Consider the following 11,391-nt stretch of genomic DNA (forward strand, 5'->3'; position numbering starts at 1 on the left):
TCCTTCCTCCAGGAATGCAGCACCTCAGCCAACCACACGGGGGGTGGGGGGGGGGGGGGGGGGGGGGGGGGGGGGGGGGGGGGGGGGGGGGGGGGGGGGCAAGATGTGACAGACACCTGCTCCCACCCACCCGCCCGTCACTCTTTCCCTTCTGGGGACTGTATCCCTCTACAGGAAAACTTCCTCGGGGTTGGGTTGGGGTCTCCTGCCCCTCATCATTTCTTCAGCGACAAACATGGGGGTGTAATCTTTATCTTCATTATCTCTCAAGCATGCTGATAGGCACAGGAAAGAGTATGGGTTCAAGTTGCTTCCCTTGAGTCTACCCAGGGAGCTTTCTTCCGGGTGTAGCTATCACAAAAGCTTCTTCGAACGCTGATCCTGTAAGGTGTAAATTTTATGGACATGGTAGCCACTTTCCACTGGTATTTGGCAAGGCTCCTTCAGAGAGGAAGGGCCTTTAGGTGTGTGTGTGTGTGTGTGTGTGTGTGTGTGTGTGTGTGTGTAAAATCAGTGTTTGACTGTAGTGGGTAGCCATTCCAGCTTTGATCTGGAAGTTCCAACCCCCATTGAGACTTCGGCAACTATCACGCCTACAAGGCGGGGCGAAGGGAGGCGCCTGGGGACCTGAGATCTGGATCGGCGGGCACGCTCTCGCTGTTGCGGGACCCTGGACTGGAGAGGTGGACCAAGCAGAGCTCCAGAGAACACCGCTGGACTGCGATGCACCTTCCCCAGACCCCGCTACCTACCTATCCCTTAATTTGTAAGTTACACCATTAAATAAATCTCCTTTTAACTACGTGGAGTGGCCTTAATAATTTCACCAATATTTGACTGCATGGACTATATCCCCTTTGTAACTGAAGAGCTGGTCCATCACTCTGTGTGAGACTGCTGGCTATGTGTTTGTACAGGACCCTGAGGTTGGCTAGGCAGGAAGTCTGAGCTGGAATTCAAACACTGGGATGAACATCGGTTTCTTTCCTGGAGCTTTAAGTGAACTGGAGGAGAGGATGGCATCCTTCATCATGGAGCTGAACACATACCTGATCCGGGAAGCAGGGAGGACACAGGAGGGAGGGCTCAGGGAGCTAAGATGCCATAAGTAACACAGGGTGAGCAACCTGGAGCACCATCACCATCCGCCACTACCATGCCTCATGCCCAGCCCTGGCCTCCCAAGCATGAGAAGAAACGTGACTTTACTTCCACTGCCACATTTCATACAAAATATGTCTGTGGCCCAGACCAACTGGGACCTACACTGAGATGTGAATTCTGGGAAAATGTAGTTCCTGCTTAACTATGTGAAGACTGTGAACCCTCCTCACTGGCTGGCTTTGTGAAGAGAACCTGTTGAAGATGAAAGGGCACCGGCCACATCATCCAAGCTGTGGACCCAGCCAAATCTGTAGCTATAACTATCCCTGGAATGTCCAGTTAAGCGAGCCATTGAGTGTATGCTGGCTTTAACCAGAGTTCTGTCTTTTCAAGTTGAGCAGCCTAACCAACATAAGGAGCTACTTTTTACAGCCTGCTGTCGGCTAGTTAAGGAGTGATTCCTGCAAAGGGCCATCAGTTTGCTATGGCAACAGGAAACAAAGTGAAAGGGACTGACTAGTTCACAGCATTGTCAGTTTTGGTGAGTGACAATTTGCTAAACATTGGCAAAAAGCTACAAAACCCCATGCTCAGCACACCGATAAAGTTTGCAATGCGCTCACAGTCAAATGGCAGGTATAAGTTTTAGAGAAGTTTAGTCGATGCATCGACGCAGTGTGAAAGCCAGGCAGACGCCCACATGAGACCTACTGGCCGAGTGGCCCCTGAGTTGGGCCCCAAGGCTTCAAATTGACAATCTCACTTCTGCAAGCCAAGCAACCTCATCCAGCCAGTGAACATCTGTTCAGTCCACCACTTGTAAGAGGGTCCAGCCTCCTCACCGTAATCTCAAGAGGTTGAAAAAGCAAATATAAATTAGTTCACAGAGTCAAAGGACACATTTTCTCAGTAACTGGAACCCTTGCTGCCCGCCCGGGCTCATCTTTTCCCAGGTCAGCTCTGCCCGTGGTAGAGGATGTGTGAAGAAGACTCGGAATGCTCTTTTGAAGAACGTGGAGTGGTCTGAAGGAGATATTCACCCAGGTTTTTGTCCAGCCTGGCACAGAGCTCTCATATCCACACCAATTGGTCAAAACGCCAGTGAGCACCAGCGAAACCTGGGTTTCTTTTCTTAAATTATTTGTGGATCTCATCCTAGTCTCAACAACACGCTGATGTTTATGAGTAGCTATTGAGTGTTTCCCAAATCACCTACTTGTCCCAGCTGGTGTCACCAATGTGGACATACAATGCCACCATTTGGAACATGCTTTTGAAAATGAGTTCTGAGAACCCTTTGCTTTTCCCTGTTCCAGAAGCCCATTACATATCAGAAAGTGAGCTCTTCTTGTACATGGGACACAGGACACAGGCATAAGACACAAGCTTTGGTAATTCCCCCTCACCGTGTGTGTGTGTGTGTGTGTGTGTGTGTGTGTGTGTGTGTGTGTGTGTGTACATGTGTGTACAAGTACACATGGAGGTCAGAGGAGTATGTTAGCTGTCTTCCTCCACTGCTCCCCACTTACTGTTGGAGACGAAGCCTGCCCTTCACTGAATTCAAAGCTTGCCATTTCAGCGAAGCTAGCTAGGATGATCCTGTCTCTATACATACCCCTCTCCCACCATGGCTAGAGTCACAGGCACCTTTATGTGGGTGCTGGGGACCTGAACTCAGGACCTCTTGTTTCTATAGTTTTTACTCACTGAGTCATCGCCTCACCCCAGCGAAAGGGTTATTTGTTTTAAAGTTTACTTTGTTGTTTCAGACTCAGAAGTAATAAATACAGCATGTGGAAGACGCAGGCTGCAATGTAAAAATATTTTTTTAGCACTGGTTGTGACTTTGTCAAAGCCTGAAGGCTCCTGTTGACCAGTTATATAGGAAGGAGAGCATTCTGGGTAAGTAGAGCAGATCTCAGCCCACTCGGTGCCCTCTCTTCGCTCCTCATCCCGGATGCAAGCACCATTTATTTGTCTCTCACAAGATGGCTTCAGGCACCGGCTACCCGAGCTCCCACTTCTGAGCAACCAGTGTTCAGGTATGATGTGACTCAAATGGCACAGCTCCCTCATTTAAAGGCACTATCGTCCCCCACCAAGCCAGGATGTAGCCCAGAAACGTCACAGCATCTAGAAGGCTTCGCTCTCACCTCCTTCACCTCCCTCCATTCACTGTCAGTGAGCCCTTGGGACTTCCCTGTGACCTTCATTCAACCCAGCACCCCCACCCCCCACCTCCTCCCATCCCCCCCCCATCCCCGCTGGCTGGCTCCTCCTACACAGCTCTCAGAAGCAGAACTGCCATCACAGAGAGGCTAGCCTGGGAGCTCAAGGAACTTCCCACTCACTTACTCTTTTCCTGCCCCTCCCCCCTCCCCCAGTGTGTGTACATTTGGTATCCATAAGAAAGCATCCGAGGTCCTCTGGAGCCAGAGTCACAGGTGGTTTTGAGCTGGGAACTACACTTGGGTCCTTTGCAAGGGAATCGAGTGTTCTTTACTGCTGAGCCATCTCTCCAGCCCTACTTTAAGTTTCTTTAGGGTGGTGTCAACACAAAAACACCTTGCTTAACTCCCTAGAGGAAGGTTGTGGAGAGACAGCAGGGCATAGGGGCATAGGAGGAACACACTGGCTTTCTTCAGACCTAGGTGTGTTAGGACCCATGGGCTTCATGGCCCTTTCCGGGTTCATGTCAGTCCTGTTCTCACCTTTAGGAAGAGTCTTTGTTACGTTAGAATATGTCCCCCCAAAACGTCACATGCTGGAAACATGATCCCCAAGTTCACTTGTTAGTGACTTTTGGAAGAAGAGGTCTTTGGGGAGATAAGACAAAATGAGGCCATGCAGGGGGCGCCCCGTGATGATTTTGGTGATGAAGAGCAGCCTGAGCTGTTTCCTCATGTGATGCCCTCTGGCACGCTGTGGTATCACAGGGAAAGCCTTCACCAGATGAGGGTGGCATGCTCTTGGACTTTCTCCCTCCAAAATCATAGGCCAAACAAACCTCTGTTCTTTATAAATATGCCAGCTTCAGGTGTTTAGGTGACAGTGCCATAAAATGAACTACGATTTGTCTTCTCCATGACCCTACTGAGTTACCCCTTTGCAGGGCCGTCTTGTGCCCCCCCCCCCCCCCTTAAGTTTTGCCTTTGGAGACAAGAAGGCAATAGTTATACTGGCAACAGGTGCTGAATCATCACAGGCAATGCTATGTGGTCCAAGCTTGGGGTAGCCTCCGCCCCACTAATTAGGGAAGGCTTTTTCTCATGCCGTCAGTGTTTGGCATCCTGTAGGCATGGGCATTATGAGTTAAAGCATCTCTAAAACTTAAGCACTAAATCAGGCCCTTTATTTATAGCTCATTTTACAAATGTGAATTAAAGTGGCCCAGGCTTATGACACACTCAAATTTATTATCCCCACTTGATGGCTTGGATAGTTAAATACTCGGGTGAATAAACTTAGAATTCATTAGGTCTCATTTTCTCATATTTCATATATTTGCAATCGACTCTCTTCCTTGGCAGTTTTCAAACAAGAAAATTAAGCTGGCTCTGAAATTTATGGATGCCTTCTTCTAATATTCCTTTAATTGGAAACTCATATGCGGTTTCCTAAGCAGGCCGCCTGTGGAGATAACTTATATAATTGAGCTACCTTATTGTGTGGCTGCTTATTATTCTGGTTTTTTGAGGCTCTCTTATCACTGAAACACTACGGAGGAAAGAACTGCGGAACTGCAGCTGGGAGGATTGGGCTACATTTGTGGGTTTTTTGTTTTTTAATCTTTTGGTTGATGTCAGGAAGGGCTGGTCACTTACAGGTTTACTGTACACTATTGAATATTAATAGGCTAGCTTAGGAGACCCTTAGCCCCTGGATAACATGGTGTTTTCTGAAATAATTAGGAGACCACAGGAGCTTTTCCTATGGGTAAAGGAAGACTGTCTTCCAAGACCCAAGGTTTTTAAAAATGTACTCTGTTACCACTTGTACCACGTGAGGGTATGGCTTTGGACGTGCTATTAACACTTGTAACAGAGAGGGGTGAAGACCAGAGGGAAGAGAAGGGGAGAACGCAATGGCATTTCTGAGAGGGCCACACTATACAAGACTCTCTGAGGTGTGGCAAAGATGAGACATCACTCCGGGTGTGGCAGGCAGGAGGCACTAGTGATTCCTGAGGCGCTTAGAGCCAAGCACTCTCAGCACACAGCAGTGCCAAGCACTTAGGGGGAGGAGCGACGGATGGACGACACCTACTTCTTTCCTTTCATGCAGTCTCAATTTCAGATAGCTGTTGTTCTCAGTGCTGTGTGCATATTAACTCCATTTAGTGTTCAGGGCACCCTGGGAGGCAGGTAGTGATATTCTCTCTCTACAGATGGGAAAACAGAGGCTCTGAGAAGTCAGATCCAAATAGCCATTAACTGGAGAAGAGAAAGTTCACTTTTGATTATATACACCAGAGTTTGTGTTCTTAAACCATTAGTCAGTGCTTTCCATAGATACAGAAAGAAACTCAGCAGTGTGTGTGTGTGTGTGTGTGTGTGTGTGTGTGTGTGTGTGTAAGTCCATAATCTACAAAGTAGGTCACAAGATTGGCGACCTATGTGATACACACATAGTGTCACCTAGGAAGTGGGAACTTCATCTGAAGAACTGGCTCAATCAGATGAGACCATGTCTGTGAGAGATTTTATTGACTAATGATTGGTGTGAGAGGACCCAGTCCACTGGGGGTGGCAACATCTCTAGGCAGGTAGTCCTGGGTTATATAAAAAAAAAAAAAAAAAAAAAAACTGGGAATCACAGAACAAGCCAGAGGTGGGTGGTGGTGGCACACACTTCTAATCCCAGCACTCAGGAGGCAGAGGCAGGAGGATCTCTGTGAGTTCAAGGTCAGCCTAGTCTACAGCATGAGTTCCAGGAAAGCCAGAGCTATACAGAGAAGCTCTGTCTCAAAAAAAACCCAAAATAAAACAAGTTGCTTCAGAGAGCAAAATAGTAAGCAGTGTCCCTCTATGGTTTCTGCTCTCTTGTAGAATATGAAGGTGTGTTACTTTTGCTTATGTTACATTTGTTTAACTCTGTGAAGCTGTGTTACTGTGCCTGTCTAAAACACCTGATGGTCTAATAAAGAGCTGAACAGCCAATAGCAAGGCAGGAGAGAGAAATAGGTGGGACTGGCAGGCAGGGAGTATAAATAGAAGGAGAAATCTGGGAGAAGGAGGAAGAAGGAGCCAGAGCAGGAGGAGGACTCCAGGGGCCAGCCACCCAGCTACACAGCAAGCTATGGAGGAGGTATAAGATTTACAGAAGTAAGAGAACAGGAAAAGCCCAGAGGCAAAAGGTAGACAGGTTAATTTAAATTTAATTTAAGAAAAGCTGGTAAGAAACAAGCCAAGCTAAGGTTGGGCATTCATAATTAAGAATAAGCCTCCATGTGTGAATTATTTGAGAGCTGGTGCCAGGGCCCCCAAAAGAGAAAAAAAAGAACACTGCTTCAAGTCTTTTCTGACTTCCCTCGATGATGGATAGTGACCTGGAAGTGTTAGATGAAATAAACCCTCTCCCCAAGAGGCTTTTGGTTATGATGTTTTTCACAGCAACAGATAAGTACACTAGAAACAAGACTCAAGGAAGACAGAAGTCCAAGTCCAAAGGCATTCAGCTAGCAGGATAAATTTTTGGTTGAGGGAAGTCAAACTCTGTTCTCTTTAGACCTTCAACTGATGAGGCACACCCACATTATGGAGGGAAGTCTGCTTTACTCCAACTCCAGGGATTTTAATATTAATCTTATCCTCCCTAGAAAACAAACCGCACAGGAACCTCCAGAATAATATTTGACTAAGTACTCAAGCACCGTGCCTCAGTTAAACTGACTCACAAAATTAAGCATGACAAGTACTGTGATGAGCTGAACTGTCTATTCCAAGATGTGTGTGTGTGTGTGTGTGTGTGTGTGTGTGTGTGTGTGTGTGTGTGTGTGTACATATATTCTAACCTCAGGATGTAGCTTTATCTACACATAGGATTTTTGTGCAGATGTAATTAGCTAAGATGAAGTCATACTGGGCTCATAGTCCAATATGACTAGTGTCTTTATAAGAGGCGGAGGGATACAGAAGAGAAATGGCCATGTGTAGGGATTTAGCTTAGTATGAACACATCCATCTTGATTAACCACCATTTTGCCTGTTACATGACCCTGGCAGGTATTCCAAACCCTCCACAAGAAATAACCATTAAGTGTGGCATTGGAGCGGGACTGGAGAGGTAACTCAGTGGTTAAGATCACTGGCTGCTCTTGAAGTGGACACTGGGCTGGTTTCTCAGCATCTATATCAGGCAGCTCACATCCACCTGTTCCCGGGGATGCTATGCCCTCTTCTGGCCTCCACAGGCACTTGCACGCATAAAGACAAACAGGCACACACATACACATTACAGAAATCTTTAAAAGAAAGATTGGCAGTGGAGGTTTTTGTTCTATGCTGACTGTCTCTTGATGTTTGACATCAAAATCACTTTTGATATATCTCAGGTGCCTCTGGCTGGCTAAGATGCATCTCTGTCTAGTTTGGCCTATAAGCTTCTTGCTCCTGCCTTGGGGTGTGGGGATTTGCTTCTCTGTTGCCCATCTGTAAGTCCCTAACAGATCACAGTGTCTGCAATCCTGGATCTGTCGGCCTCTTTCTGCACCCTCTGCCTCTGGCAGCCAGTTTTCACACTCCAGAACTGGGCTCCTTTGAAGTGCCACGTGAACAGAGAGGCAGGGAAGGTGGTAAGGAGAAAGGAGCATGGACTGAGGTGACTTGGGTACAAGTCAAGGAATGTCTGAGGCTCTAGAAAGCATTAGAAGATCCTCAATGCCCTGGACTTCCCTGTCACCTCACACTGGGACTCTAGATCTCTGAGGGGTAACTTCCTACTGTTGAAGTTCCCTGACATGTGCTCCTCTGTCATAGTAGCCCTGGAAACTAACACAACCATTATGCTGTGGGGGTCTCTTTCCATCCTCTCCCTGGGGGAACTGATGTTTTTGGAGGAAAGCCAAGAATCAAGAGACTCAGGTGGGCCATAAAAGCTCCTTCGAGACGAGGCTAGTAGGTGTGAATTTTATGGTCTGTTCTGGCTGAAAAGAGCAGGGCTGACGCAGAACAGAGCTTCTAAAAGACACATGTCATCCAACACTGAGGACCAGGCTTTGGCTCTCTGCAGCATGAGAGCTGGTTCAGAGGTTAGTGCGAATCAGCATTTCCTGTGCTCTGTACAGACCCTGAGGTCTTCAGGAGAGGCACTGAAAATGAAAGATGGACATGACCAGAAAGAAACAAGGGCAAACGGAGACTTTCACAATGGCGAATGTCTTGGCAGAGGCTAAGCACAACAGCTCAAGGCCACTTGACTGCCTACAGCAAGCCCTTCACATCACCTCATGGTACCTTCTGCAGAAGCCATGACTTTTATGTTCTTCCACCAACCCTTGAAGGCTCCACCAGATCTATACGGACTGTGTTTCCTGGAACTTTAGCTCAGACACTACCAGGATGGAGAAGTCCATGAACACCTCGTGGCTGGAACAGCTGGACTGACTAGATTCCCCTGTGGTGGTTTGAATGAGAATGGCCCCAAGAGGCTCATGTGTTTGAGTACTTGGTCCCCTACTCACCCATCCGTTGGTGGAACTGTTTGGGAAGGATTAGGAGGCATGGCCTTGTTGGAGGAGGTTGGTAGGAGGGGTGGGCCTTGAGGATTCAAAATCTCATTCCATTCCCAGTTATCTCTTTCTCTTTGCCTCATGGTTGCTTCTTAGGATGTAAGCTCTCAGCTACTACTGCTCTAGTACCATGCCTGCCTGCCTGTAGCCAAATTCCTAGCCCTTTGAAGTTATAAGCCCCCAATAAACTCTTCCTTTTATAAGTTGCCTGGGTCATGGTGTCTTATGGTAACAGAAGAGTAACTAAGACATCCCCGCCTCAACCTAGCAACTGTAGGCAAGTATAGTGAAACCACTGAACTAGACCACTCCATGTGTTAAGACTGTTTATTGGGGAACAAAATATGGGCTGTCTCTTGGGAATAGAGAGCAATGGCTCCTCAGGAAAGCAAGCAGATTTTATGACAGTCAGCAGGGGCTTTGAGCTGATGCGATCTGCAGATTAATGGGCAACTAGATGCCCTGCAGGGGGCAGCTGACTAGAAAGGCATGGCTTTCCCAATTCACAGAAACCTGCCTCACAAGGTTCCTGAGGGATGCTGAGTATAGGTTTCTGTTTACCTGGTTACCTAGGTCTAGCCTGGGGCTGTCATTGTGGGGACATTGCCAGCAGCCATTTTGGAAACTACTTTATGACCTAACAATAGCCTAGTAAAGCCTTATTGGCCCAGAATCAACAGCCCACAGTGGCAACCCAGTTTTGGGGACCCGCTTCTACTCTATGGCGGTGGCGGTGGTGGCGGTGGCGGTGGTGGTGGAGAAGAAAGGCTTGGCCCTTTAGTTAATGTGTGTCTATCATATTGGATATGCTACATGTAGTCCCTGATGGCTCAAAGTGCTGCATAAACCTCATTTGGGGAAGTGGGAGTCACAGTTACAGATGGCCATAGTAGGGTGCCTGTCATTTGTTTTACAGAAGATAGAGGGGGGACTAAGAGGGGTGCACTGGAGGAAGCTGATGTAGGTGAGCTTGGTCTAAGTAGCCTCTAGTCCATTAAATTCCTTGCTAGTAAAGGGGACACTGGTGAGGAGGCCATTATAGATTCCATCTATGTAAACCTGGCCCATCTTGCCATGCCCACCTGGGCAGCATATACCTAGGCCTCTGAGCCCCAGGAGGCACACAGAACTGACATAGACTAGAAAAATCCAACCTTATCACAGAACCCAATGAATAGTTCTATAAATTGAATGAGCTCATACATCCTTCCTGCCTAGGGGAATGGCAGTCTCCCTTTGATGGCTGTTCCCTGTAAATTGGCCTTCCAAAGACCACCCTCCTCCTGAGCCTCACAGGGGCCTCTTAGCAGTATCTCAGCTTGCCATGAGAAAAGCCCACTCCTCCATGACGCTGGTCCTGGGTCTAGCTCTGGGCTGCTGGTTTGTACAACCCCGCCCAGATTCACAGACACAGGATTAACTGTGCCTGGGTGTATCTGCTTCCTGGCTGCCATGATATGCCAGCTTTGATGGCTATGTGAGAAAACATGGTCTGCTACATGATAGGAAGAAGAGAGCAGAGCGGGAGAAGACAGGTGGGAGAGAGAAGGGAGAAGAGGGAGAGGGACTAAGGGAAGAAGTGAAGGAGGAAGAAGGAGGAGGAAGGGGAGGAGGAGGGGAAGGAGGAGGAGGGGAAGGAGGAAGAAGAAGGAGGAGGGGAAGGAGGAAGAGGAAGGAGGGAGAAGGTGGAAGAGGAAGGAGGAGGGGAGGGAGGAGGGGAAGGAGGAGGAGGCAGAAGCAAATCAGAAGGCAGAAGAGGACTGCAAACAGGCGTGCTGGGTTGATGGGACTTGAAAATCAGGAGCAAGTGAGTTGACCCATACTGGAAAGTCATGGGTTTGGACAGACATCTCCTTTGAGGTTCAAGGCCGGGAGGCTGGGAGCTGGCAGGCACACCCTCACTCTTACAGGGGTTATGACAGGCACCAAAGTAAGTAGGGACAAAACGGCAGAAAAAAGTCAGAATTCTACACAGTACAGTTGACCTCTCTACCCACACCACCACCTCTGGTTGCAGAAACAATCCCTAAGCAGCTACCCAGGTGCTCCAGCAGCCACCGAACACGAGCACACAAGGTGTTCCACGTGGCGGGGGGCGGGGGGGGGGAGAGAGGGGGGATGATCTACAATGGATGTACTTTCGGTTTCGAATGAGTGGGTTTATTAAGCATATAGCCAGCAAAAGTAAAAGAACAAATAGCAAGTAGTGGCTAGAAGTAAGCAGCAGAGAGAGGACACAGAATCATAGAACGAGGTGTTTACAGCATCCAGCAGAGTTGATCGGAGGAGCAGCATGATGGAGAGAGAGAAGGAAGGTGACATACCCAGACTAGGGCTTACAGCATCCAGGAGACACTGGCTAGGGAAGCCTCCACGAGGCAGCCAGAGTTTCTGACTGAGCTTTCTCTCCATGGATGAGCTTCCTTCCAGCTTCTTGTTCCCATGGGGAATTTTATATCGCAGGTTAAACAATAGGGACGTCTGTTGTAAAGGTACTATGCTTTAGGTTGCGTTGCAGTTTCTGCTCACTCCTTGTCACACCCATCTTCCCAACAAAA

Source organism: Peromyscus californicus, unplaced genomic scaffold, assembly GCF_007827085.1.
Source record: "Peromyscus californicus insignis strain IS unplaced genomic scaffold, ASM782708v3 Scaffold_6__1_contigs__length_162567912, whole genome shotgun sequence".
Lineage (NCBI taxonomy): Eukaryota > Metazoa > Chordata > Mammalia > Rodentia > Cricetidae > Peromyscus > Peromyscus californicus.